The 22,558-nt window shown below is 45.5% G+C and overlaps 1 long non-coding RNA gene across 1 annotated transcript in view; it reads left to right on the forward strand.

Moving 5' to 3' along the window:
• Positions 1–1,435: 1,435 nt before the first annotated feature.
• LOC136624656 (uncharacterized) overlaps positions 1,436–22,558 on the forward strand; it is a 32,249-nt gene continuing 11,126 nt past the window's right edge. The window contains exon 1 of the long non-coding RNA XR_010792371.1: positions 1,436–1,533. This is a non-coding gene — a long non-coding RNA (uncharacterized lncRNA). The remainder of the gene's footprint in view (positions 1,534–22,558) is intronic.

A 22,558-nucleotide genomic window follows, 5' to 3' on the forward strand; every position in this document is an offset into this window, starting at 1 on the left:
CGACACCCAGCTATACACCTCTTCCTGTGACATCTCTGCACCTTTCCTCCGAAACATCACTGACTGTCTGTCTGCTGTCTCTAACACTATGTCCTCTCTCTACCTAAAACTGAACCTCTCAAAAACTGACCTCCTGGTGTTTCCGCTCTTTACTAACTGACCTCATCCTGACATCTCCATCTCAGTGTGTGGTGCCACCATAACTGCCAGACAGCATGCCGGCTGCCTTGGGGTCATATTCGACGCTAATCTCTCCTTTACCCCTTACATCCAATCTCTGGCCCGAACATGTCAGATGCACCTCAAGAACATCGCAAGAATCCACCCTTTTCTCACCATGGACTCGCTAAAAACGCTTACTGTTGCCCTCATCCACTCTCGCCTTGGTTATTGCAACTCGTTGCTGATCGGGCTCCCCTGCACCAGACTCTACCCCCTCCAATCCATCCTGAATGCTCATCTTCCTGTCCAGCCACTACTCGGACGCCACTGCCCTGTGCCAGCCACAATACAGAATTCAATTTAAACTCACTACCTTCATCCATAAAGCTCTCCACAGCACCACACCACCCTACTTTGCCTCCCTCATTTCAATCTATCACCCAGCCCACGCCCTCCGCTCTGTTAATGAAATCAGACTGAGTGCCCCTTTAATATGAACCTCTCATGCCCGCCTCCAAGACTTCTCCAGAGCAGCACCAGGCCTCTGGAATGCACAACCAAAGGCTATCCGGGCAATCAATGACTCACAAAACTTCAGGCATGCTCTCAAAACGTACCTCCTCAGGGAGCCATACCATATCTCCTAAACCAAACCCCTCTGGATACTGCATGATAACATGCTCCCTGACCTACTGACTGCAATCCCTGCTAGCCATCATAAACCGCTCCTGCAGTCACACCGTTTCTGCCATCACATGGTTTAATGTCTGACCATTGTCTCCACCTCGCCATACCAGGCACATCTCCAGCCCGTTTACCTTCTGTATCACCCCATTATTTGTAGTATGTAACCTCGTTGAAGCAGGACCCCTACTGTTTCCTTAAATCGATTACTACATGTAACCATGGTTCTGTAATTTTTTTACTTTTGTCCTTCTGTATTCCCCTTGTTTTTCTAAGCACTGCGGAATATGTTGGCGCCATACAAAAAAAGATTATTATTATATATTTTTGGGCACAGGGAGCTCAATACTATATATAAGTAATAACTTGGAAAACCCCTTTAATTCAAAAATTGCTAAATAGGGTATTTAGAAAAGAGTTTTGCCCTTCCTAGTAACAAAATATGATTTAGGCAAATGACAGTACTAAATACTTCTACCACAAGGTGGCATTTTACTAAACATATGTGAATGAGAGTGAATTGTCCTCCATGGTGGTCATGGGTGTGCCGTATGTCCTCAGCTGTCGGTATTCCAATGCCAATAACACTTTTTAATGTGGAATTGTGTAACTTCTTAAAGCTATCTTGATGCATCATCTGTGCAAAACTAGAGGATCCCAACCTGTTACAGCCCCATTTGACACATGGTAAGAGTCTTAAAAATATTGCAGATGTACGTTTGTTAAATGTCTCCAGTCTAGAAGTTTGTAATAATTAGTTTTCAAGTGCAGCATTTGCTTCATTAACTGGCAATGTGGGAGCTCATCAAGAGAGGAAGAGAAACACAAGGGGCCATTTTAGAAAATCAGTGTTCAGCAAATCAATAGCAACTTTTAGACTGTAATGGGCCTTGAAGTACAGTTTAGTGAAGAGAGATAGCTACAACATTGTTGCTTTTGGTTACATCTTCTGTTGTGCTTTGTCCTTTGAATACAGATGTAGGATGTGTCAGTATCATTGCTATACTATAGAGAAATAGGGTTTCCATATTTCCACCCAAAACCACTCATCAGGCTTTGGATGTATTTTATATGCACCCGTTTTGTGGATTATTTTTGACACTAATTTTGTAGTCGCCGAACTGATGATAGGTTCTTTTTAAAGTGGTTTCTAGAACAAAGCATCCATTTTTTCTAATCTCGGAAGACGCCATTTGTGCTAGCCATACACTTGTAATAACTATCAGCCAACAGCTATAGATCTTGGCTTTATCCAGCATGCATGCTTATTTCAATGAGGAGAATGATCAAGCCACTTGTTAGGTTGTGTGACTGGGACCTGTGGTTCTACAGGTTTCCATGAGCACACCTTCACAGGTGAGGATCAATTGAGCTGGCTGGGTGTGGTATTCTCCAGTCAATCTCCCTGGTCTGCTGCACATAAATGTCAGCTTCTCTTGCTAGAGAATGCGGGTCGTTTTATTATGTTTATGCATTCTGTGTTAATCCCACTCTGAGCTTGGTTTTATGCATGTCTAGTCTGTAGTGTCTCTCACCTTCCCTGAGGACAGTCTGGACACCTGTAATCCCCATCTGTATCATATGCAGACCCCTTCTCCCCTTCCCTTTTACAGGTATGGCCTCCAGACTTCTGATGTCTTATGTGTGCTGCAGATGGGTGATGCCCGACACTGTTCCCTGTATGTCAGTACGGTGTCTGACTCTTTCCCCTTGGTGTGAGGACACTTGTGTTAGCAAACGTTTATCTGTTTGCATGTAAGCTCTGAGTGGGGTTTCTGTGTGGGATTTCCCTGTTACCCTAATGTTATGCATTTATGAGTGTGGTGCTTGTCTGTGCAGGTTGCCAGACATGTGTGTGAACAGTGTAGTGTTCTGTGGATCTGTGCATGTGCCAGACAAGGTGTATGAACTATCCTTTTCTGTGTTGCATGCTATTCATAGAGTGTTGGTGTGAACTGTGTCCTGTCCTGCTGTGGATTGTTTACCATCTCTGGGTGAGTTAGGTCCTTAGGTTCCAGCACAGGGCCGTCCTTATCGGGAAGACCGCCCTGCTTGCAGGCAGGTTTCCTGGGGGTAGTTGTCTCGTTAGAGAGTAGGGGCCCGCAAGACAATGAGGACCCTTGAAGTGACTTGGCCAATCCACTAACTAATACCTCGTAGTTATGATAGCTCTTTCATCTGGTCATTCATGCGGGTATGCAAGGTGAGTGCTTTGGCTGTTTGTCAGTCCTTATATTATGTCTCTCCCTGAGTCCAGTATGCAGTTCAATGTCCCTTTGGTGTTCCGTGTGCGCATTTGCGTGAGATCTGTGGGTGACGGATCCAACGCATCCGTGCTGGGGCTCGGTGCACCCGTCGGACGTAACACCACTGCCAGATACCTCTGACAGTGGCTTATATCCTGTGGAAACAAATCCACCATGCCCTATGTCTATGCACCATGTCTATGCATCAACATCTGCCATCAGAGGAGACAGGAAGGTCACCATACACAGAACATTGTGTGCCAGTCCTACCGAGACCGTCAGTCTGACCAACTTTAATCATGTGTTTGTCCACCTTTAGTCGTATAGGGTGTAAAAAATTACTCAAAAATGTTATTACAGCAGGCACTAATAAACTGTAGAACATTTTCCACCACGAGCAGACCATTCTTTCAGTAAGTGGCTTGTCCTGCCCTTCTCTACTACAGCCAAGTACTTTTTAGCTGCTGCAGTTTGATTCAGCGCAATGATATCATGATAATAATGAATCAAGCATTTTACCAATTTTTGCTGCAACTTGTTTTCACTTTTAACCGAAGCCGAATGAGATAACATATTGGTTGCGACTTACTCTTTAAGTGCACATTGGAAACACAGTGTGGAGCGTGTGAATGCCGCTTGCACGTTTTAATGTCAGATTGAAGCACAGTCTTCTAATGCACCCCATAAAGTTTATCTTTTAAACCAGCTGCCATGCCACAGATACATCTTGTATAACTGCGCTTTTTTTCTGCCCAAGATTGACTTTGCAATGAGGAAACAGGAAAGCCGCTGCTGTCAGTTGCTTTGAGAGGATTTGCTAAGTTTAATGCTAATGTATCCTCTTGACTCCTAATCGCTAAAGTTGAATCTACAAACTGAGAATTTTAGAATCCTGGACTACTCTTCTGAGGTTAATCCACACAGATCTGCATGGCGGGGGAGTGCATATTCCCTACCATAATGGCAGGTTTTGTGGACTCTTTAGTTGAAGGAAAAGTTTGATATAAGCTTTTGTGCATAATACTTTGATGTCATTTAACCCTTCCATAGCCACTGAGCTTTTTTTTGCTAATGACCCAGAGTCTAATGACATGCCATTATGTATATAGACTGCATACTGGACATCATTACATGTTTTCGCTCAAATTTGTATGCAAAATGCAAGAATCTAATTCCAGTGCTGAATGATGAATTTAGCATTTGCTTAGGGCCCATGTTAACCCTTTGCAATCCAATTTTGGATTCAGGGTTTATTAGGGGGCTTTCTCCTTCTGCCATTATACAATGCTGGCTAGAACTAGTACTGCGATATAAGACATGCTGGAGAGGCAACAGAGCGGCCAGTAATATACAGTAAGAATACCCTGCCGGACATCTTCCGACATCGGAGCTCTACAGCCTTCAATCAGAATGTCTTTAGACGTCAGACAGTGGATTGGAAAGGGTTAACTTCTAATAAGCAAGCAAGGTTTGGAGCTTCTATCCTTTAGGATATTGCACCATCCTAATGGTCATTGGTGATCTCAGGTTGACACTGGAGTCTACAAGTTTTCAGCGGAGAAGTTGCAACAATCTGTTACACATTAAAGGGGCATTGATACTGTAACTAGAGCGACATACGGTAGCTACTGCAACATAAAACAGCTCAAATCTGTATTATTTTCTACAAGGTCGGACATAGACAGTGCAAGGAAAGTACTTGGCACCTTGTCACATTGCAGCTAGTTTGCTAAGTGAGGTGCTCGTTATAGCTTTGGAGCAAGTCTTTCAATACTGTGCCAATTTCTCTGATGGATTGCAATCGACCAGTAATTATGAGCCGTCTTTAACAGCCCTTTACATGCTATCAGGGACACAGTAGGAAGCCCTGCAATTTGCTTTTTAAAGTAGCAACGGACCCCTTTGCCTACAGGGCCCCCGTGCAGCTGCATAGGCAGCGCATGAATTATATATGTACATTTTAGGATGAATGTTAACTGAGAACACAATTCAGCCTTGGAATCGGAATCAAAATAAATCACAGTCATAGACTCAGAAGCCTAGGGGAACTTATCAGTGGACTACTTTATGGAAGCTGCTGTGTGGGCATGGTATAAGAGCAATTTGCAGGGTGGGCGCCACTGTGTGGCCTAGTTGATATGAGCTTAATAACTACAGTGTTAATATTGATTCCAGCCTTTGCTGTGGATACAGTTGCTTAGCTCATTTATCCCCTGTTGCTTGTATTGCACCAACATACAGTACTGTGCAGAAGTCTTAGGCAGGTGTGAAAAAATGCTGCAAAGTAAGAATGCTTAAAAAATAGATAGTTTATTTTGTCAATTAACAAAATGCAAAGTGAATGAACAAAAGAGAAATCTAAATCACATGCGTATTTGGTGTGACCGCGCTTTACCTTCAGTTCTTCGAGGTACGCTTGTATGTAATTTTAGAAGGAACTCAGCAGGGTGGTTGTTCCAAGCATCTTGGAGAACTAACCACAGATCTTCTGTGGATGTAGACTTGCTCAAATCATTCTGTCTCTTCAGATGATGTGGAGATCAGGGGTCTGTGGGGCCATATCATCACTTCCAAGACTCCTTGTTCTTCTTTATGCTGAAGATAGTTGTTAATGACATTGGCTGGATATTTGGGGTTGTTGTTCTGCTGCAGAATAAACGTGGAGCCAATCAGACGCTTCCCTGATGGTGTTGCATGATGAATAAGTATCTGCCTGTATTTCTCAGCATTGGCGACACCATTAATCCTGACCAAATCCCCAATTCCAGTTGCTGAAATGCACCCCCAAACTTGCAGGGAACCTCCATCATGCTTCACTGTTGCCTGCAGATACTCATTATTGTTCCGCTCTCCAGTGCTTCAATGAACAAACTGCCTTCTGTTTCATCTAAATATTTTCAATTTTGACCTCAGTCCAGAGCACTTACTGCCATTTCTCTGTATGGTAGTGTGGGCTCTTGCCCACGGACGTATGTATAAAGCGCTGCTGCAGTGAGCCATCAGAGACTGCGTATGGCTGCATATGGCCCATGAATCACACAAACATGCGCGGTGTGTTCAGAGTGGGAATGCATATGGAAACGCTACCCATACACAATGTATTGCGCATGGACAGCGTATCATACGCTGCCCATACAAGTGTACAGAGCTCATGCTGCTTACAAACGCAGACAAATCGAGCATGCTGCAATTTATTTCTCGTGTGCAATGACATGCAGTGTGCACCTGCTGGTGTGCATGGATCAATGAAAGTCTATTGACTCCATTCGCTGCGTACAATACATCGGTGCAATGCACCACATATGATGTGAAACGCGGTGAAAACACAGTTGGGGGCATGAGCCCTTTATGTTTCCGTGTACAGTTCAGTTGCTAGACCTTATTTCTGCATTAAAGGTATGACTTTTTGGCCACATTGCTTCCATGAGGACTAGAGATGAGCGAGCACCAAAATTCTCGGGTGCTTGTTACTCGGGATGAACTTTTCGCGATGCTCGAGGGTTCGTTTTGAGTAACGAACTCCATTGAAGTCAATGGGCGACCCGAGCATTTTTGTAGATCGCCGATGCTCGCTAAGGTTTTCATTTGTGAAAATCTGGGCAATTCAAGAAAGTGATGGGAACGACACAGCAATGGATAGGGCAGGCGAGGGGCTACATGTTGGGCTGCATCTCAAGTTCCCAGGTCCCACTATTAAGCCACAATAGCGGCAAGAGTGGGCCCCCCCTCCCAACAATTTTTACTTCTGAAAAATTCTCATTAGCAATGCATACCTTAGCTAAGCACCACACTACCTCCAACAAAGCACAATCACTGCCTGCATGACACTCCGCTGCCACTTCTCCTGGGTAACATGCTGCCCAACCCCCCCGCACGACCCAGTGTCCACAGTGCACACCAAAGTGTCCCTGCGCAGCCTTCAGCTGCACTCATGCCACACGCTGGCCTCATAGCCACACCACCCTCATGTCTATTTATAAGTGCGTCTGCCATGAGGAGGAACCGCAGGCACACACTGCAGAGGGTTGGCACGGCCAGGCAGCGACCCTCTTTAAAAGGGGCGGGACGATAGCCCACAATGCTGTACAGAAGCAATGAGAAATCCAATCCTGTCCCACCTCCATCAGGAGCTGCACACGTGGGCATAGCAATGGGGAACCCATGTGCCACACACTATTCATTCTGTCAAGGTGTCTGCATGCCCCAGTCAGACCGGGGTTTTTTATAAATAGTCACAGGCAGGTACAACTCCGCAATGAGAATTCCGTGTCCACCCACAGCATGGGTGGCTCCCTGGAACCCACCGGCGGTACATAAATATATCCCATTGCATTGCCCATCACAGCTGAGGTAACGTCCGATTAAATGCAGGTGGTCTTCGGCCCACACTGCATGCCCCAGTCTGACCGGGGTTTTTAATACATAGACACTGGCAGGTACAACTCCCTAATGTGAAGTCCCTGTGGACCCACGGCATGGGTGGCTCCCTGGAACCCACCGGCGGTACATAAATATATCCCATTGCATTGCCCATCACAGCTGAGGTAACGTCAGGTTTAATGCAGGTGGGCTTCGGCCCACACTGCATGCCCCAGTCAGACTGGGGTTCTTTATAAGTAGACACAGGCAGTCACAACTCCGTGTGGACCGACAGCATGGGTGGGTCCCAGGAAGCCACCGGCGGTACATAAATATATCCCATTGCAGTGCCCTGGACAGCAGAGCTAACGTCAGATTAAATGCAGGTGGGCTTCGGCGGTACATTAATGTATCCCATTGCAGTGCCCTGCTCAGCAGAGCTAACGTCACATACAATACAAGTGTGCTTCGGCCCACAGTGCATGCCCCAGTCAGAGTGGTAATATGTACCTTAAAAGTAACCGCGTTGGTGGGAATGTGGTGGCGACTGCGGACCTAGTAACGCGGTTTTATTTAGTTGGTTTTCGGAATGCGGCCAGGATTAAGTGGGCCGTGGCGGGGGGATGGTGGGGGGGGGCTCTCTTGTTGTGTCGGTAAAGGTGAAATTCTTGGACTGCCACCAGACGGACCTATACAAAGGTTTTTGCCAAGAATGTTTTCATTGTTGGAGGAGGAGGGGGATGTTTTTGAGGCACTATGTGTCCTCTCCACGTTTCCGTGGTTATATGCACCTTAACAGTAACCGCGTTGGTGGGAAATGGCCTCGCCACCATCATGTCTTTGGGAAGCCTCCGTTTCCACACCCCAGTGACATAGCATTAGCAGCGGTATAGGTAGAGCCCAGAATTAGTAACATTTCAGCAGTAGCATTAGGGACAGGCCCCAGTAACATATAACTAGCAGCAATATAGGGGGAGCACAGTATTAGTTCCATTTCAGTAGTAGTAGCAGTCCAGACAGGCCCCAGTAACAATTCCGAAGCAGCAGTATAGGGGGAGCACAGTATTAGTTCCATTTCAGTAGTAGTAGCAGTCTAGACAGGCCCCAGTAACATATCACTAGCAGCAGTATAGGGGGAGCACAGTATTAGTTCCATTTCAGTAGTAGTAGTAGTCAAGACAGGCCCCAGTAACAATTCCGAAGCAGCAGTATAGGGGGAGCACAGTATTAGTTCCATTTCAGTAGTAGTAGCAGTCAAGACAGGCCACAGTAACATTCCCGTTGCAGCAGTTTAGGGAGATAACAGTCTCTTTCACATTTCAGTAGTTGCAGTATAGACAAGGCCCCAGTTACATTTATGTAGCAAAAGTGTAGGCCAACCCCACACACCTTGCTGTACCATGAGTGCAGGCGAAGCCCATAAAAATTACTAGGATTACACTGTAGGCGAGGGCCCAAAAAAATTGGTGTACCAACAGTACTAATGTACCTCAGAAAAATTGCCCATGCCCAACCAAGAGGGCAGGTGAAACCCATTAATCGCTTTGGTTAATGTGGCTTAATTTGTACCTAGGCCTGGAGGCAGCCCAGTTAAAATAAAAATTGGTTCAGGTGCAAGTTTCAACGCTTTAATGAGAATTGAAACGTATAAACATTGTTCACTAAAGTCATATGACTGAGCCTTGTGGGCCTAAGTAAAATTGCCCGTTCGGCGTGATTACGTGAGGTTTCAGGAGGAGGAGCAGGAGGAGGAGGATGAATATAATACACAGATTGATTAAGCTAAAAGGTCCCTGTTTTTGATGGTGATAGAGAACGATGCTTCCATCCGCGGGTGCAGCCTATGTATTTTTTAGGTACCGCTGCTGTCCGCTGGTGGAGAAAAGAAGTCTGGGGAAATCCAGGCTTTGTTCATCTTTATGAGTGTAAGCCTGTCGGCACTGTCGGTTGACAGGCGGGTACGCTTATCCGTGATGATTCCCCCAGCCGCACTAAACACCCTCTCTGACAAGACGCTAGCCGCAGGACAAGCAAGCACCTCCAGGGCATACAGCGCGAGTTCAGGCCACGTATCCAGCTTCGACACCCAGTAGTTGTAGGGGGCAGAGGCGTCACGGAGGACGGTCGTGCGATCGGCTACGTACTCCCTCACCATCCTTTTACAGTGCTCCCGCCGACTCAGCCTTGACTGGGGAGCGGTGACACAGTCTTGCTGGGGAGCCATAAAGCTGGCAGAGGCCTTGGAGAGTGTTCCCCTGCCTGCGCTGTACATGCTGCCTGATCTCCGCACCTCCCCTGCTACCTGGCCCTCGGAACTGCGCCTTCTGCCACTAGCGCTGTCGGATGGGAATTTTACCATCAGTTTGTCCGCCAGGGTCCTGTGGTATAGCATCACTCTCGAACCCCTTTCCTCTTCAGGTATGAGAGTGGAAAGGTTCTCCTTATACCGTGGGTCAAGCAGTGTGTACACCCAGTAATCCGTAGTGGCCAGAATGCGTGTAACGCGAGGGTCACGAGAAAGGCATCCTAACATGAAGTCCGCCATGTGTGCCAGGGTACCTGTACACAACACATGGCTGTCCTCACTAGGAAGATCACTTTCAGGATCCTCCTCCTCCTCCTCCTCCTCCTCCTGAGGCCATACACGCTGAAAGGATGACAGGCAAGCAGCATGGGTACCCTCAGCAGTGGGCCAAGCTGTCACTTCCCCCTCCTCCTCATGCCCCTCCCCCCTCCTCCTCCTCCTCCTCAACGTGCTGAGATATAGACATGAGGGTGTTCTGACTATCCAGTGACATACTGTCTTCCCCCGCCTCCGTTTCCGAGCGCAAAGTGTCTGCCTTTATGCTTTGCAGGGAACTTCTCAAGAGGCATAGCAGAGGAATGGTGACGCTAATGATTGCAGCATCGCCGCTCACCATCTGCGTAGACTCCTCCAAGTTTCCAAGGACCTGGCAGATGTCTGCCAACCAGGCCCACTTTTCTGTAAAGAATTGAGGAGGCTGACTCCCACTACGCCGCCCATGTTGGAGTTGGTATTCCACTATAGCTCTACGCTGCTCATAGAGCCTGGCCAACATGTGGAGCGTAGAGTTCCATCGAGTGGGCACGTCACACAGCAGTCGGTGCACTGGCAGATTAAACCGATGTTGCAGGGTCCGCAGGGTGGCAGCGTCCGTCTTGGACGTGTGGAAATGTGTGCTGAGCCGGCGCACCTTTCCGAGCAGGTCTGACAAGCGTGGGTAGCTTTTCAGAAAGCGCTGAACCACCAAATTAAAGACGTGGACCAGGCATGGCACGTGCGTGAGGCTGCCGAGCTGCAGAGCCGCCACCAGGTTACGGCCGTTGTCACACACGACCATGCCCGGTTGTAGGCTCAGCGGCGAAAGCCAGCGGTCGGTCTGCTCTGTCAGACCCTGCAGCAGTTCGTGGGCCGTGTGCCCCTTCTCTCCTAAGCTGAGTAGTTTCAGCACGGCCTGCTGGCGCTTGCCCACCGCTGTGCTGCCACCCCGCGCGACACTGACTGGTGGCGACGTGCTGCTGCTGACACATCTTGATTGCGAGACAGAGGTTGCGTAGGAGAAGGAGGATGAGGAAGGTGGTTTAGTGGAGGAAGCATACACCGCCGCAGATACCAGCACCGAGCTGGGGCCCGCAATTCTGGGGGTGGGTAGGACGTGAGCGGTCCCAGGCTCTGACTCGGTCCCAGCCTCCACTAAATTCACCCAATGTGCCGTCAGGGAGATATAGTGGCCCTGCCCACCTGTGCTTGTCCACGTGTCTGTTATTAAGTGGACCTTGGCAGTAACTGCGTTGGTGAGGGCGCGTACAATGTTGCGGGAGACGTGGTCGTGCAGGGCTGGGACAGCACATCGGGAAAAGTAGTGGCGACTGGGAACCGAGTAGCGCGGGGCCGCCGCTGCCATCATGTTTTTGAAAGCCTCCGTTTCCACAAGCATATACGGCAGCATCTCCAGGCTGATCAATTTGGCTATGTGCACGTTTAACGCTTGAGCGTGCGGGTGCGTGGCGGCGTACTTGCGCTTGCGCTCAAACAGTTGCACTAGCGATGGCTGGACGCTGTGCTGAGAGACATTGCTGGATGGGGCCGAGGACAGCGGAGGTGAGGGTGTGGGTGCAGGCTGGGAGACGGTAGTGCCTGTGTCCTCTGCAGGGTGGCATGGCGCGAAGGGGCGCTTTGGGAAACAGTTGGTGGATTATTCTGTCTGGCCCTGCCTCTACCCCTGGCCACCGCACTGCCTCTTCCAACCTGCCCTGCTGCTGCACTTGCCTCCCCCTCTGAAGACCTGTCCTCAGTAGGCTTAGCAAACCAGGTGGGGTCAGTCACCTCATTGTCCAGCTGCTCTTCCTCCGAATCCTCTGTGCGCTCCTCCCTCGGACTTACTGCAATTACTACTACTTGAGTGATAGACAACTGTGTCTCATCGTCATCGTCCTCCTCACCCACTGAAAGCTCTTGAGACAGTTGCCGGAAGTCCTCAGCCTCATCCCCCAGACCCCGGGAACTTTCCAAAGGTTGGGCATCGGTCACGACAAACTTCTGTGGTGGGAGAGGAACCATTGCTGCCCAATCTGGGCAGGGGCCCGAGAACAGGTCCTGGGAGTCTGCCTGCTCCTCAGAATGTGTCATTGTAATGGAGTGAGGAGGCTGGGAGGAAGGAGGAGCAGCAGCCAGAGGATTCAGAGTTGCAGCAGTGGACGGCATAGAAGTCTGTGTGGTCGATAGATTGCTGGATGCACTTTCTGCCATCCATGACAGGACCTGCTCACACTGCTCATTTTCTAATAAAGGTCTACCGCGTGGACCCATTAATTGTGAGATGAATCTGGGGACCCTTGAAATTTGCCTCTCTCCTAATCCCGCAGCAGTCGGCTGCGATACACCTGGATCAGGAGCTCGGCCTGTGCCCACACCCTGACTTGGGCCTCCGCGTCCTCGCCCGCGTCCACGTCCTCTATGCCTACCCCTACCCCTCAGCATGGTGTATTACGAGTAGAGCAGAAGCAGAATGCTGTAATTAAATGTGCCACTTATTGGCCTGTGGTTGGAGGCTGACTTCACTTACGGAACGCACAGCAGAGCCAGCAAACAATTTTGCGCACGCCTGCACTGTGACGTAGGTGCGTATGTCTCAGCTAGTGGAATTCACAGTGCAGAAGCAGTCAAGTGGCCAAAGGCCACTAGTAGGCCCTAAGTATTTTGCTTCTATTTTTTTAAATGCAGAGCTGGTACAGCAGACAGATACTGTAGGCAGCGTATATTAGGTATACTGTTTCCCTCTGGCGGGATGACAGCGGTGATGTAACGGAGACAGCAGAGCCAGCTTACAATTTTGCGCACGCCTGCACTGTGACGTAGGTGCGTATGACTCAGCTAGTGGAATTCACAGCGCAGAAGCAGTGAAGTGGCCAAAGGCCACTAGTAGGCCCTAAGTATTTTGCTTCTATTTTTCTAAATGCAGAGCTGGCACAGCAGACAGATACTGTAGGCAGCGTATATTATGTATACTGTTTCCCTCTGGCGGGATGACGGCGGTGATGTAACGGAGACAGCAGAGCCAGCAAACAATTTTGCGCACGCCTGCACTGTGACGTAGGTGCGTATGACTCAGCTAGTGGAATTCACAGCGCAGAAGCAGTCAAGCCTGCTGTAACGCTTAGCTGCGTATTAATTAGGACTACTACCCCCAGCAGTACACTGAAGACGGTCACAGGCAGCCCAAATATACAATTTTTCCCCAATTTTTTTGAAAAAGCCCACTGCCTATATAGCCTGTATATCTCTTTCCCTGTACCACTGTCCCTGCGTCACCAGTACTGGCCTTATACTCTGTACATCGACTGCAGACTGAGGACGCAGTGCTCTGCACGCCCGATATAAAAAATAAAAAAAAGTGCAACACTGCTCACAGCAGCCTCAACAGTACTGCACACGGTCAGATGTGGCCCTAAGAAGGATCGTTGGGGTTCTTGAAGCCTAATATAACTTCTAACGCTCTCCCTATAGCAGCAGCAGCATCAGCAGCACTGTCCCTGATCTCTGTCAGAATGCATCTGTGGCGAGCCGCGGGCGGGGCAGATTTTAATACTCGGGTGTCACCTGATCTCCCCAGCCACTCACTGCAGGGGGGTGGTATAGGGCTGGAACATCACAGGAGGAAGTTGTAATGCCTTCCATGTCTTTCTATTGGCCAGAAAAGCGCGCTAACGTCTCAGAGATGAAAGTGAAAGTAACTCGAACATCGCGTGGTGCTCGTCTCGAACACCCTAATACTCGAATGAGCATCAAGCTCGGACGAGTATGCTCGCTCATCTCTAATGAGGACCACTTCTGGTCAGACTTCTCTGAGCAGTAGATGGGTGTACCTGGTCCCACTGGTTTATGCCAGTTCTGAGCTGATGGCACTGCTGGACATCTTCTGATTTTAAGGGAAGTAAGTATGATGTGTCTTTCATCTGCTGCACTAAGTTTCCTGGGCCAACCATTGCATCTACGGTCCTCAACATTGCCTGCTTCTTTGTGCTTCTTCAAAAGAGCTTAAACAACACATCTTGAAACCCCAGTCTGCTTTGAAATCTTTGCCCGGGGGAGACCTTGTTGATGCAGTATAATTACCTGATGCCTTGTTGCTGTGCTCAGTATTGCCATGGTGTATGACTGAAGACATGAAACTGTCTTCCATAACCTCACCTTTATAGCAGAGTTTGGCTGTGCTTCACCCACCCTTTTTTTAACAATTTTTTGTGTTTCAGTTAATGACTGTATTTCAACCTACATATGAAAATGATGATCATTATCACCTATTTGGTACAATTGGTTAATCATACCCCTAACTATACCCCTACACAGATCCTGAATTGTGCAAGTGTACCTAGAAGAATTGATGTTGTTTTGATTTAGATTTCTCTTTTGTTCATTCACTTTGCATTTTCTTAGTTGAGAAAAATTAACTATCAACACTTCTATTTTTGAAAGCATTCTTACAATTGCAGCATTTTTTCCACACCTGCCTAATATTTTTGCACATTACTGTATTCCACAGCACTGTACAGAGATTTTCAGAACTCACATCATTCCCTTTCCCCAGTGGAGCTTGCAATCTAATTTGTAATCTCAAACACCCACAGGCCAATTTCATAAGACGCCAGTTAACTCATCAGTGTGTTTTTGGAGTTTGGGAAGGAACTAGAGTACTTAGAAGAAACCCATGCGTATGATTGCCTTATGGATTTCGATGCAAACTTACTTTAGTTTCATCCTCAGTAAGTTAACCCCATGTGAACATGGTTTTATTTTTTGCCGCATCTCATGAAGCAAGTCTTCCTCCCAAACAATTCAGAAATAAAAAAATCTAAATGTTCTTCAACACGAGATATTTAAAGTACAGTAAATGCATCTTACTGTGGGCGAGTGAGCAGTGGGTTGCAGGAGTGAGGAGGGAGGAGTGGGGGGGAGAGAGACAGAGTACCCCCCCCCCCCCCCCGTTCCGCACCGCTCTCCCCAGCCGCCCTCCGACGGCACCCGAATCTTTGCTGACGGGCAGGCAGATACTCGAAAAGGACGATACTCGCTCGAGTATTAGTCCTTAACGAGTATGCTCACTCATCTCTAGTTTTGATGAAATAGTCTCAATTTTTTAGGTCATTTTATGCAAGAGACATATCCTGATTTCCCCTCTCCTACCGGGCCCTCCCTGCTCTGTATCCTGTCTGCAGTAAAAACTCAACTCATACACAGAGCAGTCTTTTATGCTGTGCTCCTGAGTAGTGATGAGCTAACTTTTGAAAAGTTTAGATTGGCCGGTTTGCTGGCCCTCTGCAAACGTTTGGTTCAGTCCGATATAGTTCAAAACGAACTGAAATTTAATCAAAACCCTTAAAACTAGTGTATAACACAGCTTAAGAGTAGAGACAGTATTATACACTAGTTTTATGCGTTTTGATGAAATTTCAGTTGGTTTTGAACTATATCGGACTGAACCAGTTTTATACACCAGTGTTCAGGACCAGTGTAGAGTCAACCGAACCAGTAGAACCCTGTTTTGAGTAGAACTTTGCTAAAAGTTACGTTAGGGTTCATGCCAAACTAAACTTTTAGCAAAGTTCGACCTGATACAGGGTTCTGCTGGTTTGGTTTGCTCAACACTACTCTTGAGGATAGCTCATTAATAGTTTAGTCACAGAAAACCCCCTTTTAATAAGTTTGATGCATTACTTCTCTTATATCAACACAAGGGATTTGCAGTTTTGAATCAGAAAAGGTAGCTTAGACTACTATAAAAATTTGTCAAAACATTAATCAGTACAGAAATTTTTAATTAAAATGACATGATAAGAAAAAGTGGAGATTTAATTTAATGTGTTATTACTGCTAAATTTGATGTCATTCTATATAGCCATGCAGATACTTTTTTAAGATTAAACATTTGTGCAGTCTTCATGTTTCCCTAAATCAGAAGTATGCATCTACTTGTGTGCCAGCTAATTGATATGTTTTAGCACTCGCATTAAGTCCTATGAATTCAGATGAACAAACTTCTCAAAAGTTCTGTTTGGCCAATTCACCGAATTTCGGCAAAAAGTTCAGTTTGGTCCAAATAATTTTGAAAAGAAACTGGACAACATCTGTATGGCGTTTGTATTTACTCTTTATGTTTCTTCTCCTCCCCTGGAGAAGGAAAAAGGAGCATGGTGGTTTAATGGTTAGCACTCTTGCCTTGCAGTGCTGGAGTCCTAGGGTCACATCTGCATGGGGTTTGTAGGTTTCCTTTGTGTTTCTTGTCCTTTTCCTCCAGAGAATAGACACGATGGCACAGCGCTGGAGTCCTAGGTTCAAACTTGGCCAAAGACAACATCTGCATAGTGTTTTCCAATTCCATACAGATGTTGTATGTGGTCAAATTCGAACCTGGGCCCCCAGCACTGCAAGTTGACAAGGCTAACCACTGCGCTACATCCATTGAACCACCATCAGTTCGGCTGAAATGAACCACTTATGGTTTGAGTCCTTGCCGAACAAAACTTTTAAACTTTGACCCGAATATGGGTTCTACAGGTTTGGTTCACTCATCTCAACCTAAGACTTTTAAACCAAGAATGAACATAATATAATGGTACAATGCTAAGCTACAGTATTGGTTTAGGTACTTATATGCAAGCCATTGTGACTACTTAGTCAGTCTTGTTAACGACAATAGACAGTTCATACTATGTTAGTCTACTTGACAATAGATGGAAGATACTTTGCTGTTTCGACATTGATTTGATGCCTGAATATGTGCGGAATGTGAAGTGCAGAGAAAGGAATACTTAGGTTTGCACAATCACATAATAATAAGAACATAATAGCATGCCTTTAAGTATCTGTTTGACCTACCTTGCAGTTTTCTAGACAGTACTTGAACTTTTTTTTCTATCGTAATTCCTTTTAAACTGAAGAGTCATTTTACCTACTTTTGTCAACATATTTTAAGCACAGCAATGTGAAGTGATCGCTTGGCACACATCCTCCCTGTATTTTCACCTGTATAGCAGGGCCTAATAGATTTGCTGTGCTGAGATGTGCCAAAGTATTTTCCATAATAACAAGTTAAATGCAATTTCTGCAAGAGGGTGGCCTGAAAGCCTATTCCAAATTGGGGTTACTTCTCTTGTCAGCAGAGAGCTGTTTGTCAAGACAGTTGTAATAAGAAATCTCAGGATTTTCTGACTTTTTGCTATAGTTTGCAATTACTCTCTCGACTGTCGCACAATATATTTTGCAATTTTCCAGGAAGCAATATTTACAAAGGCTAAATAAAATTCAGCATCTAAATCAACAACAACAGAAAGACTAAATGATAACATGGTTGCTGTTTTGGGCCGTAGAAACCCATGAGACTATATATATATTCTGTATAATATTCATCTGTACGCTGGGACTTTACAAGATTCAGGCAGACGCTGCCATTCCAAACATTTATGTACTGCAGAGGCGTGCTGAGAATTGTCTTGGCCCCTGGACATTAAATGTCATGGGCCCTTACCTTCCATGATACTATTTCTTTTGTTACTTTTTACATTACTTTATTTTCTGGTTGTTACTTTGTAGCACAAAACCCCCAACTATCTGGACAAAATAAGAAAAAGTTTGGAATGTTCTTACTTTCTAAGCTCCTCTCTTACAATCAGTCTTCTGCACTCCGGTGTGATGTCTGAGGTATAGTGACAATGCGTCCATAATACTGTCACTTCAAATGGCCGCATCATTCAACGTTAAATGCAGGGCATGATTTACTATTAGTTTCTGTGGTCTAATTCTCATTGCACAAGAGCAAGGGATTCAGCAAGACAATTTGACAGTAATTAATATAGAAGGTAATGCGGTAGGAAAATATAGTAAGTTTGGAGCTATATTTTTTCTTATGCAGACCTCCAAAAAGCCATCTTTAATTCACAAAGCACAGCTATAGAGTAATAGGGATTTTCTGGTTCTACAAATTTAGGGTGCGGGCAGACGAGCGCATAAACGGCGCGTTTTTGCGACCAAACGTATATACGTGACCATCTGAGGCAATGGTTTCGAATGTATTCGTTCACATGGGCGATTTTACGGCGCGTAAAAACGGCAATTCGAAAAAAAACGGAACATATGCGACCAAAATACGCGCCAACGCATATTCGATCGCCGAAAAGACCGTTTGCAAAGTAGGAACAAACGAAAATACGCTTTCTAGCTCTGGTCGTGATCGGTGAAAAACGATCGCTCGGGCGATTATACGTTGCGCTCGTGCGAACGTAAATACGCCTACGCTCGTCTGCCCGCACCCTTAAAGAGAATAGAAAAAGCCATCAATATTAGATTGGTCTCATTCATTTCAATGGGACTATTCTGAGCTGTAATACCAAGTGTAACCACTACTATAGGTGCGGAGCTGAGCCAAAATAATCAGCTGATCATGGGGGCGCCTACAGTAATTTCTCCACCAAATTGATATTGATGGTCTATTCTAAGGACGTGCCATTAAATTTGTAGTCGTAGATTACATATTTAAATAATAATAATATTTTGGCTGCCTTCAGCCACCACTTCTCTAGTTTGGTCGTACCACTTTTATCACCTGACCATAGGATAAATGATAAAAGTCTGATCAGTGGTGGTCTCACCTCTTAGACCAGCACCTATTCTTATGTCCCCCTTTCATTCTCACTGCGGGATCACTTCACCCCTCATGAGGATGAGAGAGGGACATTTGTGCCTAAAACTTCTACGTTTGTTTCATCTGACCATAGAACATTTTCCCAGAAGCATTGTGGAACATCCTTCTGGTCTTGTGCAAACTTGAGATGGGCCAAAATGATTTTTTTTTATGACAGCAGCTTTCTTTGTGGTGTCCTTCCATGAACACTATTGTTGTTCAGTGTTTTTCTGGTAGTAAAGGGTTTTGCAGTTTGTAGACTCTTTTGTAGGCCTTTTGTGCTGACGCTTTGACACCTTAGGCATCATGATTAGAGATGAACGAGCGTACTCGGAAAAGCACTACTCTCTCGAGTAATTTGCTTTATCCGAGTATCGCTGTGCTCGTCCCTGAAGATTCGGGTGCCACTGCGGCTGACAGGTGAGTCGCAGCGGGGAGCAGGGGAGAGCGGGCGGGAGAGAGGGAGAGAAAGATCTTACCTCCGTTCCTCCCCGCTCTCCCCTGCAGCTCCCCGCTCCGTGCCGGCACCCGAATCTTCAGGGACGAGCACAGCGATACTCAGATAAAGCAAATTACTCGAGCGAGTAGTGCTTTTCCGAGTACGCTCGCTCATCTCTAATCATGATGCTTTTTATGTAAAGGACCTGTGCGACCTCGCCAGCGTGCACCTCCACGTGACCAACACCGGCCAATCAACATTTAAACAAGAGTATTACACTAGAACAAAGGAACAATTGCTACAATTACCACAGGAGGTCAACATTGACCCACATACCTATATATCTATCTATAGAACATTATAATGGCTAGACAACACAGTATAAAGCAAGAAACAGGACAGGAACAACGGGACCCCCATTATAGAGGCATTGTTCACATTAACCAATCTTTCTTGAGAAGAACAGATATGTCAGTAACCAGACTTTGTGTGCCTTTATTTAATTGGCAAATCTTATCTCCTTAATCAAAACATCTTTTGCAAAATTAGAGAAGTCATCAACACATAGGTTCACTTACTTTTCTTACTGCACTGTGGATGCTAACATAATTTCCTCAAAACCTAAAGGGTACAACTGTTTTTGTATTATTACCGTGTCTCCTCAAAAATAAGACCCTGTCTTATATTAATTTTTGCCCCAAAATAGGGACTAGGTCTTATTTCTGGGGGATGTATTATTATACTTACTTAGCAAACTCGGTCCGCATCACTTCTGCTGCTATCTGGAGCTCCAGCAGGCATTCTGCAGTCCTCGGCCAGCCACAGAAGATTACTTTATGGTTACGGGATTCATAAATCTTTCCTCCAGGAAGCAATAGCTCTGATTGGTTCTTGGACGCTGCTCAGCCAATCAATGCAGCGCTTGATGAACCAGTGTGATAGTTGTGATTGCTTCATCCAGCGCTGCCTTGATTGGCTAAGCAGTGTTCAAGAACTAATCACAGCCATTGTGGAGGTGGCATTTATGAATTGGACAATCCATGCTGCAGCTCAGCCAATTCATAAATCCTGGCTCCGCAACGCGAATGGCTGTGATTGGTTCCTGAGCACTGCTCAGTCAATTAATGCAGCACTTGAGAACAATTAGAGCCATCGCTTCCTGGACGTTGGATTTATGAATCCCATAACCAGGAAGCGATCTTCTGTGGCTGGCTGAGGACTGCAGCAACTGAGCCAAAGATCGCTGAAGCTCCGGAGAGCAGCGGGAGGACTGGGACCAAGCCTGCTAGGTAATGTATTGCTTTTTTTAAACTTGTATTTCAAGCCTCCCCGAAAATCTCAAAAAGCCGGGGTAGGGCTTATTTTCAGGATAGGTCTTAATTTTGGAGAAACACGATAGTTAAGGTAGATTGTGTTTGTCTATAATTGTGACATTAAGAACAATCAGTCATCAATGCAGAAAACCAGGTAACTCCAAAGGGTTCGCTCACTTTTTTTTCTGCAACTGTACATTACTTGTAAAAGGGAGTGAAAAAAAACCCAAAATAAATCATTGTGAGTAGATGCAGTACACAACATTTTACCTCCTTAAGATTTAGTCAAAACTGGAGTAAATTGAGGACAGTATTTATCACAGAAATCCAGCTGACGCCAACTGGCTTTTTTGTAATCTGGTGCAATCCCTCTGAAAAAAAGGGCTTTCCCAGATGTTCAACTGGGGGTATTTAACTCTCTCTGGAGCCGTGCATTTAATAAAGTGACAATCTATAAAAATACTCAACATAGGTCGGACTGATATTTGTTCCGTATCCACACACACAATAATATTACACTTTTCTCCATCTTTGTAATTGCTAATGACTGAGACTCGGGAGCCAGTCTGCTCCAACTAATGGAGTGGTTGACTTAATGAACTGCAATTTAGCTGTCTTGTCCTTGTGAGTCTGTTTGTGCACCACTTAACTCATCTGTCCTTCAAAACCGGGATACCCTTGTCTCGCTATACACTTCACAACTTCAAGACATATCTCTGGTGCATCTGCTTTCTTTATACTTAATGGTTGTTTACAAGGCAATCACTGCTTGCTGGGTCAGTGGTACAGATTGTAAAGCCTTTGAAGCAGGATTGTTTCCTCTGTGTGTACTTTGTTCTCTATTGTACCGTATATCTATTCTTCCTTACCATCTTTCTTCTAGTTTATTTGTATTTAGAACTTTGATCAGCACAACACGATAATTGCTGAAGATGGTTATTATCATATTAATAGTAGTAGTTTTGGGCAAATCAAAGCAACATAAAGGAGAGAGAGGAAATCTTGCATTGCAAAACCACAAACATGAGCTAAAGCGAGATATATTCAGATAGTCGAGGTTAATTAGAGATACCGAAATTACAAATATGTTAATAGGCACAGCAGTGTGTAGAACAAGAGTATTAGTAGCAAAACTACTGGGAGATGAGACCGTTTATCCAGTCTGCCCTGGTTTCAGTAATGTAAATGCACAAGAAAAGGTCTTCTTTAATCCTAATGTCTACAAGAAAGGTTGGTTGAGCCACTTTCAATTATGAATAATTATGAATGCCTTTGGTATGAGATGTGTTCAATGTATTCATTCCCTTCCCAAAAGCTTACTTTTTCCACAAAGTCTATACAATAAAATGTGATTGTTTCCAGTAAGAGAAACCAAGTAATATTGTAGATATGATACCTTTTAATGGCTAACAAAAATAGACAATGTTACAGCAAGCTTTCAGACCTACTCAGGGTTCTTCCTCAGGCATAATGAAATAGATCTGAAGAGGCATACATATATATACACAATATATGCCTTGTCATATGTATGTGATGTTAACCATAGTTTGTTTCTTGTCAGGGTAGTATTTTTCCAGTGGCTATTTCAAGTCAAGTTCTTGCTTCTTAGCCTTGTGCAGTTGGTTTTCTTTGCTCTTTTTCTGTCTGTATCTGTCTTGTCTTGCTTCATAGTTCTCTACTTTTTTTTCTTATATTTGGGTCTTAGTGCCCCCTATAATTTATCAGGGTCAGTATTTGAGACAGGGTTTCCATTAGGGATCTTCAAGGACAGTGGTGTCTGATGGAAGGGTCAGTTTCAGGGATACATTATGAAAAGAAGAGAAGAAATGATTCTTGTTTGCCCGATCGAACGAGCTGGTGATGTCATCACAGGTTCATCCTCGCTTGGGTAGCGTGTTTAGACTGAATGAGTCTCATTGAGAATCATGCAGTTCTCCTGCACTAATCGTTCAGAGTTTAAACAACACGATAAGTGCATGAAGAGGTGCTGATTATTATGCTGACTGAAACTGAGCGACGAATGGGAGTGCACGAGTCTCGTTTGTCATTCAGTCATTGGCTGAGTTTAAACTGAATGATCATTCAGTTTTGCTCACTTGAAAGATTTTCTGAACGATAATCCTTCCGTCTAAATGTAACATTAGGTCCACTTATTGT

The sequence above is a fragment of the Eleutherodactylus coqui genome, chromosome 4 (assembly GCF_035609145.1).
Source record: "Eleutherodactylus coqui strain aEleCoq1 chromosome 4, aEleCoq1.hap1, whole genome shotgun sequence".
Lineage (NCBI taxonomy): Eukaryota > Metazoa > Chordata > Amphibia > Anura > Eleutherodactylidae > Eleutherodactylus > Eleutherodactylus coqui.